This window comes from Mytilus californianus, unplaced genomic scaffold (genome assembly GCF_021869535.1).
Source record: "Mytilus californianus isolate M0D057914Y unplaced genomic scaffold, xbMytCali1.0.p SCAF_8, whole genome shotgun sequence".
NCBI classification, from domain to species: Eukaryota; Metazoa; Mollusca; class Bivalvia; order Mytilida; family Mytilidae; genus Mytilus; species Mytilus californianus.
In genome coordinates, this window is record NW_026262734.1 from 78,839,572 (window position 1) to 78,852,236 (window position 12,665).

General features: G+C 31.3%; 2 long non-coding RNA genes across 4 annotated transcripts; both read right to left on the reverse strand.

Moving 5' to 3' along the window:
• Positions 1-229: 229 nt before the first annotated feature.
• LOC127712778 (uncharacterized) lies at positions 230-2,041 on the reverse strand. Its single transcript, XR_007987311.1, has 3 exons — positions 1,975-2,041; positions 1,337-1,454; positions 230-275 (listed from the first exon to the last, which is right to left on the reverse strand). It is a non-coding gene; the product is annotated as an uncharacterized LOC127712778 (long non-coding RNA).
• Positions 2,042-3,244: 1,203 nt separating this feature from the next.
• On the reverse strand, positions 3,245-10,498 carry LOC127712776 (uncharacterized). Of its 3 annotated transcripts, XR_007987307.1 has the most exons (6): positions 9,339-10,498; positions 7,943-8,032; positions 6,597-6,693; positions 4,294-4,374; positions 3,903-3,998; positions 3,253-3,279 (listed from the first exon to the last, which is right to left on the reverse strand). It is a non-coding gene; the product is annotated as an uncharacterized LOC127712776 (long non-coding RNA). The 3 variants fall into 3 exon arrangements; XR_007987309.1 differs by lacking the exon at positions 3,903-3,998 and having other exon boundaries at positions 3,245-3,279; XR_007987306.1 differs by having other exon boundaries at positions 3,259-3,998.
• Positions 10,499-12,665: the final 2,167 nt, after the last annotated feature.

A 12,665-nucleotide genomic window follows, 5' to 3' on the forward strand; every position in this document is an offset into this window, starting at 1 on the left:
GACTACGGACGGACGGACGGACGGACAGACGGTCAATGGTATACCATAATACGTCCCGTAAACGGGCATATGAAAAGAAGAAATTATAAAACAGATATATCAGAACAATACATTTCCTGAATGTTACATTACTCTATCATAGTGGTAAAATATAAAACAAAAACTCAAAACTAAGTGCAATAAAACAAGTCTTCTCTGTTCTTTAAAATTGTTCTTGCCCTAGCCTTCACTCTTTGACACTTGTATGGCAAGCACTAAGATTAGTCTTGATAAACCTAAAATGAAATGGATTTCATGTAAAATTCACAAAATCTGGTTCAATTATAGAAATAAACATTCATTCTAAATGAAAAAAAATAAGTTTAAACTGTTTTGATCACATTTCCACAAGATGACCTGGCTTTTCTTTTGATATATTAAACTCAATTTGGAATGGTGTCTTCGTTTCTGATCTTCCAGTTTGGACATGTTGCAAAAAATACCTTTTTTGGTTTAAAAATATTTTATCAAGTATAATTCATTATTCGACTGGAACATCTTTAGCTTGAAAGGTAGATCAAACTATCAAAAAATTAAGTGTGATTAAGCGTATCTAAATTTTTTAGAAAAAAAAAACTATTAAAATCAAGGGCAGATAATTACATTGATTTGATAGGACAATTTGTTTTGTTTTTATGGGCGGATAGACAGACAGGGTGATACCTATTATTTAATCACCTCAAAAACTTTGTGGGATGTATAATAAGATGGATAAAGTACAAGATTATATCATGGCAGGAGGTTTTAAACAATAATCTTCAATAGAATTAGCATACAGTACAGTGTAACAATTATATCAGAATTATTTATTTTTTTTTATTTTGGATCTGGAAAATTAAAACTGTACCAGTAAGGTCTCTTCTTATTTTGAAATTAAATGGGAAAAAAAACTAAAAAAAAAAATAATTTGAGAAGACAGTAAAAGTTGATTTTTTGTTCAGGTCTTTAAATAATTCAATTTCTGAATTGATCAAATGTTTAATTAATCCCATGGAAACTGTTTGTAGCAGCATGTCCAGTCTGCCTTACTTCACCAGAGTACTAACCAGATTTTCCATTGGTCAATAAAACATAAAATTTCCATGAAAATTATGGTAAAGATGAATTTAAACATTATCCAATACGCCTGAATTATTAAATGGGTTTTAATGAAGTTGTTAAATAGGTATAAGAAGTTGTGGTATGAGTGCCAATGAGTTAAGTTTATATGTCTCAAATTAAAAGTATTTTTTTCAGATCAAATAATCCTAAATAAATTTCAGTCTCAAACATAGCATTTTTTTGGGGTGATTGATACCATTGTAGGTCCTGGATTTCTTTCAACATCATCAAATAACACCTGCTCGCTAAAACCTTCACTGTTGTTAAGGCAGATGTTCTTTTGGTTAAAATACTACTCTCAACTTCATTACACTCTGAAACAATATACACATAGATATATATTTATATTATTAGATACAGAACAGAGATAAAGAGTTTTCAGTTGCATTATATACACACTCTTTAACTTGATTGACTTAGTCAGATAAATGAAAAACGGTAAAAATCTTGAAAAAAATACAATTTCAACAACTAAAGATTGCTTAAACATGTTAAAAGTACATTAATAGTGAATGATTAACTGCAATAATTTATATAATATAAAAAGAACTTTTTACAAACACAAATCACCATGTTTAAGATTTTTTTATATATTTATACATAAATTATATTCAAAAGTAAGACTTTTAAAGAGGCAGTATATGCAGAAATAGCATTTTTCTTGAAAGAAATCAAACATATTTGTTTGTGCAAATGTAAATACATGTAATGCCTCTTTAAACTTAATTTAAAATTCAAGTCTGTTGTCAGATTGAAAATGGTGACAATAATGTATACAAAAATATTGTTATTTACTGTATCCAATTAAAAAAAATATCATCTATTATACACTACCAAATGCTCTTTGTGTATCATTCTCATCACAGAAACTCCCCTGTTCCTCAACAGCATTTTCTTTTTTGGTATCTTATAAAAAGAAAAAGCAAATTATATTGAAATTGACCACTCACACTACATATATGATGTATTTAAAAATAAATGGGGAATGTGTCCATGGGACACAGATGGACACAGATGATGCCCCCGCTTGCACATCATATAAAGTTATAAAGGGACATAACTGAAGAACGGTAAAAGTGAACCATTTGGTTGAGGCAAACTAAAGTTAGAGAACAGAAGCCAATTAACTTTGGGACGTACCAACGGACAAGGGTAAAACTTAATGACCCCTCCACTACGGCGGGCATAAAAAAAGAATTAAATGCTTGTTGATACCTGTATGTCCTTTTATTCCACGGGTTCAAATTCACTTTAGGCAAAGGAAGGTCCAGCCTGACCTTTGACCAATTATACTTAAAGGTCAACCCGTCACGAGGGTAAAGAATGTAAGTAACCACATAAGTTCCCTTTCAGTATAGTTGCATATATTAAGATCATTTTAATATTAAATTTTCATATTTTTGCTCAATATGTTTTTGTAATTTTTTTAAACTGCAAATATATTAAAGTACATCGGGTGTAACTAACTACCGGTGGGAAGGTCCAAACCAGTAAATGGAAGGTCATGGACCTCGGACCAACACCAATTTGAACACCTGTTTTCTAGTGTATATAAATCTTCCCCAAGTTCAAATATAAATAACACCATACAGCAGAATTAAATCCATATTAATTAAAGATGTTTGCTAGTCAGGTTTTTAAATTATTGTCAGATTTTGGAATTCCTCTAGTTCTGTCCATTTGAAAACCAAAATTTATTTTTGCCACTTCACTCATTTTTCTTTTCATAAATCTTTATTATGCCGGAGAGAAGCCATTTGTAAAAAATCTTATCAAATTCTTGTAATTTTAGCATCCTATCATTTTGTAATAGTGTTTGTGAAGTAAGATTTGTCAATGATAAAGATATCATAATTCAAGAGAGAATTTTTCCCTGCAAATTTTCAATAGCTTATATCTCAAAAACAAGCATAAACAACACAGTCCTTTAAGTATTTTAGCTCTTTTAGTTGTGAGTGAGTGAGTGAGTGAGTTTATTAATCTCCTATCAATATTTACCACTGTTCTGAAAAGCTTGATATTTTGAAACTGAGTAGAAAACATCCTTTAAGTAATTTACCATATTGTCAAATGGTGTGATGTATTCTGAATGTAAATAACTAACCTGAAATAACGAATCTCTGTCTGTCTGAATTCTGCCTACAAAATAAATGAAGGCATAAGAACATAAATTCTTATTTATTTTTTGCTTATAACAATCATATAATAGTGCACATTAAAGACCCATTGGTGGCCTTGGGCTGTTTTCTACTCTTTGGTTGAGTTGTTGTCTCTTTGACACATTACCCGTTTCCATTCTTTATTCTATGTTGATCATTTTATAAATGTGTCAAGCCTTAGAAAATTAAATCTATTTTCTCATGTTTATAGCATGTTGTCTATTTCTCACATTAAGAGATATTTCTTGAATTACACTGCAAGGAGTGAATAAAAAATTGCATGAATATGATTGACTGGGAAATGATGGTGTAACATTCCAATTGGTTATATGATAAAAAGTACATGTATCCATAGTTACCTATTCAATTGTGTAATACACGCTTTCTTTTTTTCAAATGTCATGTACACACTTTTTAAATATTTACAAGCATTTTCTTACGTGATAGTTATTGGTTATGAGTTGTTTTTCGGTTCAACGTCCTTGAGTCCTTGAGTTCTTTGAATCGCTAATCTATCAAATGTTTCATTTTTGTTTTGGGAAGATGCCGAGTGTTTGAATGAAGGCTGTAGTTTCATGTAATATATGACATTATCAATCAAACCTTTTTTTATTTTTTTAGTATGGCCAAAATAACATGATCTATCAAAAAGTCTTCTTTTAAGCACATCACTGGACAAACAGGACAATTAAAGGTGCTCTGTAACAATAATCACCATGAATTTAATTAAATGATCAACTATTGCATATATCCCATATCTCGGAACACAAAAAAGTTTCCTACTACGATGGCTTCAGTGAAAGTGGAAATATTAACACACATCTCTGAATACAAAAAAGTTTCATACTACGATGGCTTAATTCGGTGAAAGTGGAAATATATACCAAGAATAGCATTAAACAAGAACTCTGAACTAAAAAAATAACATACTTTAATATGTAATGCTTTGCATTATGAATTGGGCAGAAATGTTTAAAATAAATAAAATGTGTACCTTTTCTTCTTTCTTCATCACAGACATTTTCTTCGTAGGCTGCATTGATATGGGTTCAAGCAGTTGCTTTTTTATGTGAGTCTATATTAAGTTAAAACAATCTATTACTATAAATCAGATTTTTCAGCATTAAGACAATAGTTTATGAGCAAACTATGATAATTGATGCTGAAGAACATTTTAATATTATCAAACCTGAAGTTAATATTACATAGTTAAATAAATGCATTCAAGATACATTGTAATGTAGTCCAAATATATTCTTTATATGATTTTGTCTTTTGGTTTTGAAGTAACACTATTAATGGATGGAAATGCAGAGATCTGATATATTTATGCAGTTCAATATATATATTTATATATATCAGCACAAGTCATTAAATATATGTTAGACTCAGATTGACGTCTGGTCTCTAATCGACGTCAAAATTTGACGTCACGTTCTAAAATCAGTGTCCAATATTTTAACCCTCTAATTGACGTCCAATGTGACGTTATGAATCACAAAAGCGACGTCTGAAAGATGAGAGTCTCCTCTCATCGCAATGTCTATAAATTTCATTGAATCATTTATTTTCAAATTGATCTTTGTTAATATTATCTGTATCTTTTTGTCTTTTTGTGAAAAAAAATGAAAACAACACGTTATAAATTTAATGCGTCCGAAGCGCTTTTCTTGATTTACCTTCATCAAAAACTAGTAGCTTACTGAAACAATTACTGTTTTCTTTTATTGGTATCAAAACTAGAAGCTCTCAAGAGCCTGTTTCGCTCACCTGATTCTACTTTGGTTTTGGAAATCATGTTAAAATAGATTAAAATCATAACAGATACCCTAATAATGAGTGAGGCCAAATTTGGTTTAATATTGGCCCTGTAATTTAATAAAAAAATCCTGGTGGCCATCTTGAACAGTAAATCAGCAACAAAGTAGCAACACTTCATCAGCACCTCATAAGAAACATTTATGCCATGTTTGGTTTCATTCCATTCAGTGCACCTCTAGAAGAAGCATTTGTATGTATTTCCAATAGGGTCTTATGTCAAAGGAAGTCCCCCCGCTGGCGGCCATCGTGGATGAAGGATCAACTTCAAAGTAACAACACTTAGTCGGCACCTCATAAGGAACATTCATGCCATGTTTGGTTTCAATCCATTCAGTGGTTCTCTAAAAGAAGACATTTGTATGTTTTGTCCATAGGGTCCTTTGTTAAACACTGTTCCCAGCTGGTAGCCATCTTGGATCATGGATCGGCTTCAAAGTAACAACACTTGGTCAGCACTTCATAAGGAACATTCATGCCATGTTTGGTTTCATTCCATTCAGTGGTTCTCTAAAAGAAGTGGTTCTTTAAAAGAAGACATTTGTATGTATTTCCCATAGGGTCCAATGTTAAACTAAGTCCCCCGCTGGCAGCCATCTTGGATGATGGATCAACACTTGGTCAGCACCTCATAAGGAACATTCAAGCCATGTTTGGTTTCATTCCATTCAGTGGTTCTCTAAAAGAAGACATTTGTAAATATTTCCCATAGGGTCCTATGTTAAACTAAGTCCCCAGCAGGCGGCCATCTTGAATTATGGATCGGCTTCAAAGTAACAACACTTGGTCAGCACATCATAAGGAACATTCATGCCATGTTTGGTTTCATTCCATTCTGTGGTTCTCTAGAAGAAGTTCAAAATGTAAAAAGTTAACGACGACGACAGGTGAGCTAATAAAAGGACAAACTTAACATCAGAAAATGACAATAAGACGATCACAGACATCATTATTACTTTTACATGTACATGCATAATAATATTTTGGTGAAAGACCTTCATATTCTTGACCTACGTTGTCGTTTTCTTTTATTGTTCATATAAACAAATAAATGTGGGTATACATTGTACGACAATGAGACAACAACCCAAAGACAAAGATAATCAAAAGATATCTAGAGGGCAGTACATCTATACAGACTCAAACAATAGAAAGAATAAAAACGTACGGCAAATTGTTGAAAAGTATTATAATTTGGTTATATTTTTCAACAACCGTTTTGAGTTATAGGTTCAACCCACCTTTGATAAAGATGAGATTTCACTGCGACACGTCCATAAAACGGACGTCAATTAGAGAAGCCAAAAAATGGACGTGGATTTGAGAACAACAAAAAAGACGTCGATTAGAGGGACATAAAATTGGTCGTCGATTTGGAATGTTATTTTATTGTGACGTCAGATTTGGACGTCGATTTGAGGAACGGACATCAATTAGAGACTGGACGTCGATCTGAGTCTTACATATATACAACAATACCTGATAAAAACTATGTTCCAGTAAAGCTTTGTTTGGTAGGACTACAGCCACATCCTCTGTGACCCCAAATACTAGATCACTTGTCTTTACCCTGTATCTATTAAAAATGCACTATATTAAATATGAAATGAAAGTAACTAAAAAATTAAACAGTCTTAAACTAAAAGAAAAGGGATTTCAGTAGTTGTACAATCATTAAGTAATATTGTTGGTAGGTTTTAATTTTTTTCAGCTCATGTGCAAGTGAGTCCACTTCAAAATTATATCAATGGCCATTCATTATCTCTTTTTAGTTTTTTTTTATAGTGACCAAAGCATAATACCGTGCAGTTACTTATGTGCATGATGATTAGGTCAATTGCCTTGTTTCTAACGATCTTATTATTCTTTAAATACGGTTTTACTAAAAAAAGCTATAAAACCAGGTTAAATCCATAATTTCCTTCATAAAAAATGCCTGTACCAAGTCAGGAATATGACAGTTGTTTTCTGATTCGCTTCATGTATTTGAGCTTTTGATTTTGCCATTTGATAACGGACTTTACATTTTGATTTTTCCTCGGAGTTCAGTATTTTTGTTACTTTACTTTTTACATGTAACTTGCATATCTATCTTATCTAAATATCATTTAATTCCTCTTGAAAGAAGATGTATCATGTGTAATAGGGCCATGTTTCTAGACGTTCAAAACAATAACAGCATGCATTCTTGTAAGAGATTTACCAGGAAAAAGTACAAACGGGTTCAGAAATACACATTTTAAGGTTTAATGGCAAAATAATTATCATTCTTATGTAGGTATCTTAAAATAAATATGTAGTTCCAACTCAAACACCTTTGTATTTTTTTTCTGCAGAAGCCCTTTGTAAAATTGTTAACAAATAAAATAATGCATAGTGGAGCAAAACAAAAGATAAACAAATAAAGAGTAATGCAACAATGACCAACCCTGTTTCATAAGTGCCACTTCTTCATCTGTGAGACTACATTAAGAATTAAGAATTTTAAGTTTTATTTTTTGGGGATTAATTATTTAACATTTGATATTTATGAATAAAAAATACAGCATTTATTTTTCATCATAGATTTTATAAACACTTTATTTTGGAAAATGTATATAATATTTATCATGCATGTACCTGGTATAAATCGAAAAGAAAATTTTGATTTCATTCATGTCAATGTTGGATTTATCAGCCAAATAAAAAAAAACATTAAATGTACAAAATACTATCTGATGTTCTGCTATGTTCTCCAGCCATAATTTATTGTATAATATTATTAATGACTATATACTATTATAAATGGCCATTTGTAGTCATACTATTCAAAATAATATGCTAACTGTTTTTTCTTTTTTTCTACCAATCTCAACTGAAGACACACTCCTCCTTTTGAATGTAGGGACTCCAATTGATTTCTTCATTTCCATACACTGTTATCAAAATTAAAAAAAAAATAACTTTATTAACCAATAACAAAAAATATGATATTTTTTAAAATATTAGCTTTTATTTTTGTGATATGTACACTTCACATAAAAACTGCATTTACAAATATAAAATGTGTGTAACCTGAATAAACTAGCACTTTGAGTCAACTCACACAAGGAAATCCCCCATCCAGCACTGCTATTTTTATATTTATTATAAATCTTTATTGCAATTAAGTTAAAAGTCGAGTTGCTTGAAAGCGGGGAAAACTTTTTTAATTTTTTGGTGTACCTCTTTAACATTTTTGAATGATGATTCCTTATAGAATTGCATAACAGTATTGTTGATTCTTTATGTTACAAAAATGTAATCTCTACACAAAGTATGGTTATTTTCTGAAGAAACAGATAGCCTTTTGAAATACTGTGGATTCATTATTATTCGTTGGATAACAATTTCCGTGGATTTCGTGGGTACAGGTAAACCACGAAATTAAATGTTCAACGAATAACATATTTTCAATAAGGGTTTATGAAGACTTTTGCAAAACCACGAAATCAAATATCCACGAAAATGCAAGTTTTTCCGCAATCCACGAAAATAAGTGAATCCACAGTACAGCAGATGGCTTGTAGTTTAATTATTATTAAATTTCACAGCCAGCACCGTCATATTAAACCTAAAGGGAGATAGTAACTAAACTATAGTACATATATGTAAAAGACCCTTTCTGCAAATTTCGTTAAGAGTGGGCTCTCTGGGGCAGCTGTAGAGGCAATATTTGTTCGGGCAATTTCCAAGTATATTTCATTTGTCTACATGATTTATTTTCTTACGCTTGATTTGTTCAGTACAGTATACATTTTGTCTTGTATCTACAGTGTATCCTGTTTTATTTTAGAAAATGAACAATGTGTCACTCTCATAAAAGAATTTTAAGCGTGCATGACTTTCCAACATATAGACTATTATAAATAAGTATCGCATAACTTTTTCAAATCCTGCAATCAAAATACCGGGACCCTTTCTCATGCAGTGTATAACTTAAGTTCGAGTACATCTACATGTATGCTGTTCATTAAATGTAAAGTAAATCTGAAAATTCTGTTTAAAAAATCAGACGACACGACCGTTTAAATATGTGACTGTTTATATATATATAATTCTTAAGAAATAGGAGAAATATAATATTTTTGTTTATGTATCTCCCAAAACTTTGTTTGTAGGGTGTATAAAAACAAAAAGTGACAGACATTCCTCCGGCATATTTTCCATTCATTCTTATAATATTAGACATTATTTTCATACCTTAATATCAAACGTGGTTTTAGTTTGGTCTGACCTGTTGCATGCACATGAAGTCTCACCACTTCAGCATAGGTCATCTTTGATGAACTAGATGCTGTATGAGATGGTGAAGTTGCAACCCCAGTTATGCACAGTGTTCTAATGGGGGCTTCCATCAATTCCATTGGTACAACTTGCTTCAGGTTGGAATTCCTTAGAATTAAAATGCTTCTCAACCTTTTCTGAAGTTTGTAAATCATATCTAAATAAATAAAATCGGTATACAACAGTTTGTCGGATCCACCACAGATTTGGCAATTTTTTCCATTTAATAATAAAGGAGCATAAATACATGTAACTCAAGAACGGTTACAGTGACGGGAGTAAAATTCAAACTTGATCTGTGTTTTGTGGTAATAAGTAGTGTATAAGTTTTATAACATTTGTTGGGACAAACTAAAGTTAGAGAAAAGAAAAGAAAGATTCAGCAATTTTTGCATTAATAAAGGGGCATAACTCACGAACGGTCAAAGTGATGCCACTCAAATTCGAATAAATTGATCTGTGTTCTGTGAAAAAAATAATTGAGTGCAAATAAAGTAAGAAAATGGAAACCAATTTCTGTACAGACAGACATATGTATGGATGGACATCATGACAACAGTAAAAGTTAATGCCCCTTCGACTAGCAGTTGGGCATAACAAAAAAGTTATAATTATATTATTCATTCTGTCTAAGGATTCAGTTAATTTTCCAGATATTTTTTTTAACTTCAATCTATTTATATAGTTTGATTGGTGATTCATTCAGTGGTAAAATAATAAAAAAATCACACCAGATACATCATCTCATACAGGAATAGATAATTGTCACTAAATACTTGTGGCAAACTATTTTTTTTTAGACCAGATACATTATCCAATACGAAAATAGATTGTCACTAAATACTTAGCTCTGTAGAGAACAGATATAACGTAACAGTACCCAAATTGCACTGAGTACACAAATTGCACATATTCAACAAAAACAGCTGTGGAAATCTTACAAGTTTTCTTTAAGAATAAACACTTAGTATTTTTATGATTTGACATTACACATGTCTTTTAACATAGCTGAATATATTTAAATATACACAAAACGTTCACAGTAAATATCAACAGATGAAGTTTTCACTGGAAAAAGTAAATCTACGGAATCGTCGTCATGCGAAGTTCTCAAAAAGTCATCATTTCTTATTAAATGGATAGTAAGCATGGACTAATGTCAAATTGTTCTAAATATTTGAAGAAATGGAACAAAACATCTAGCTGTTATTCAATTCTTAAGGATGTGAGTTTAAGCATGGCCGGCTGGCCGATGCAATTTGGGTACTCCTCGTAATGGAATCCTGGATCGTTTGGAGGTCGGTTCATACTCATTTTTCAATGATTCAATATGGATTCAAAATTAAATAGGTGTAACTATATAGTAAACAAGTATACATCTACAAAATAAACACAGATTGGAAACTTTTGTCTGCATCATAAAAAAACGTAGGTGAAAAAACTGTCAAAATAGGTGACAGTTCTTAAATGTCTTCTCTAATGAAGAATTTGTGGGTTAGCAGGTCCATGTATCTGTATCTTTATATTTTCTGCCAATCTGTATCTTGTTATATAGCTTCTGCCAATGTAGGCACACCTCTTCCGAGTAGTGTATTTAACAACATGAATAAAAATATCTTCCACCAATATCACTGTACATTATTTACATTCTTGACGATAAAATTGGGCTTAATGTCAATTTAGACTGCATCAACACTTTAAAATCTAAAATATCTATCTAAAGATATCACTGTTTAAGAGTAGACATCAATTAATCACTTAAGGGTTTATATAAAGTTATTATCTACTTCTACTTCAATATAGGCACACCTTCAGTATGATGCCATTTGATGGTGTTTTCAGTTTGGCAAGCCGCAATCCCGGTAAAGGTTTTTTTTTTACACCGAACAAATTTTATTTGTTAATTCTAGAATTTGATTGCACTTTTATGTAAATATGACAATCTTGCAATAGGTATTAATATTAGCTGCCTGTTTTTTTTTTTTATATAGCGTATTTCAAAAGAGAGAAAAAAAGAAACTTTGTTTTTGTTTACCTTTTCTACCTCACACGTAGAGAGCTAAAATAAAATGTAAAACGGAATCAAAATCGGAATTCTTCCGGAGTAATCTCGTTTAATCAATCAATTTTTTAAATAAAATCTTTTTACACGTTGGCGTTTATGTTGTTTTCTCACTTTTGCAAGCATTTTATACACCGTTCAAGTTAATGTCTTTAATGAAATTGAAGGATACGGCGTTGCAAACAGCACTGTATGTAAAACCGAGTACATCTGGAAAACTTGTGTCGACTCGTTTAACATTTTCTAAAAATGATTTCATTACCCTCAATATCATTACCAGCTGATCACTATGACCAATCTGAATGTCATGTGGATATTTCTGTTTTGTTTCTTCTTTCAATGCTGTCTGTGCCTGACTAGTTGACGTTACTTCCTGAGTTGTGACGCCGATATTTCTAAGTCACGGCTTATCATTTTTTACCCGAAAAGGATCAGACAGCAAAGCCCTTCTTTTACCTCTTCTCGTGTATTGTGTGACTGATTTGGAAATTTTTCCTTATGAAAATCATGTTGGTGCCATTCAACACGCAATTTTCTTTGAATCAAAACAACCCTTGTCATGATTTTTGATGTCCCCGAATTGAACATATTTTGTTATAACTACCAGCAGGTAACATCTATACTGTACAGTATAAAAGTATACTGTTGTTAGTGTTACTAGCAGACTAATTTTACTAATAGATTCCCACTAATAGTGGCTAATATTGCAGGATCGGGTGATCTTACACACTTATATGCCTTATTAAGCATAAATCGGCCTATAATTGACATGAAGTTCATCTACAAAAAGACGGTTGTTATAACATCAATCTAAAATATAGATCTCTGATTTCATTATCCGCATATGAGCTTATATACAGTTCGCCAAAAGTTAAGCACCACCTATTTTTATTGCATCAAAATTTTTTTCATTTAAAAAAATCAGTTAATCCTCAAAAAAGAGAAAATATTCATGTAGCAATTTTGCTAACATATACCATAAACAAACCGTAGACTTAAGTTTGTTCACGTATGCAGGTTCTATGCATTTGAAATTTGCATTCATAGAAATAGTGAAAGTTACACAAATCCGTAAAACGGAATTTAAGTTTCACTGTTATTTTATTTTTTAACAACAATTAATCACCCAATATCATTAAAAGTCTCTACAAATAATCTTTGGTATGTTCGGCAAATTTAAT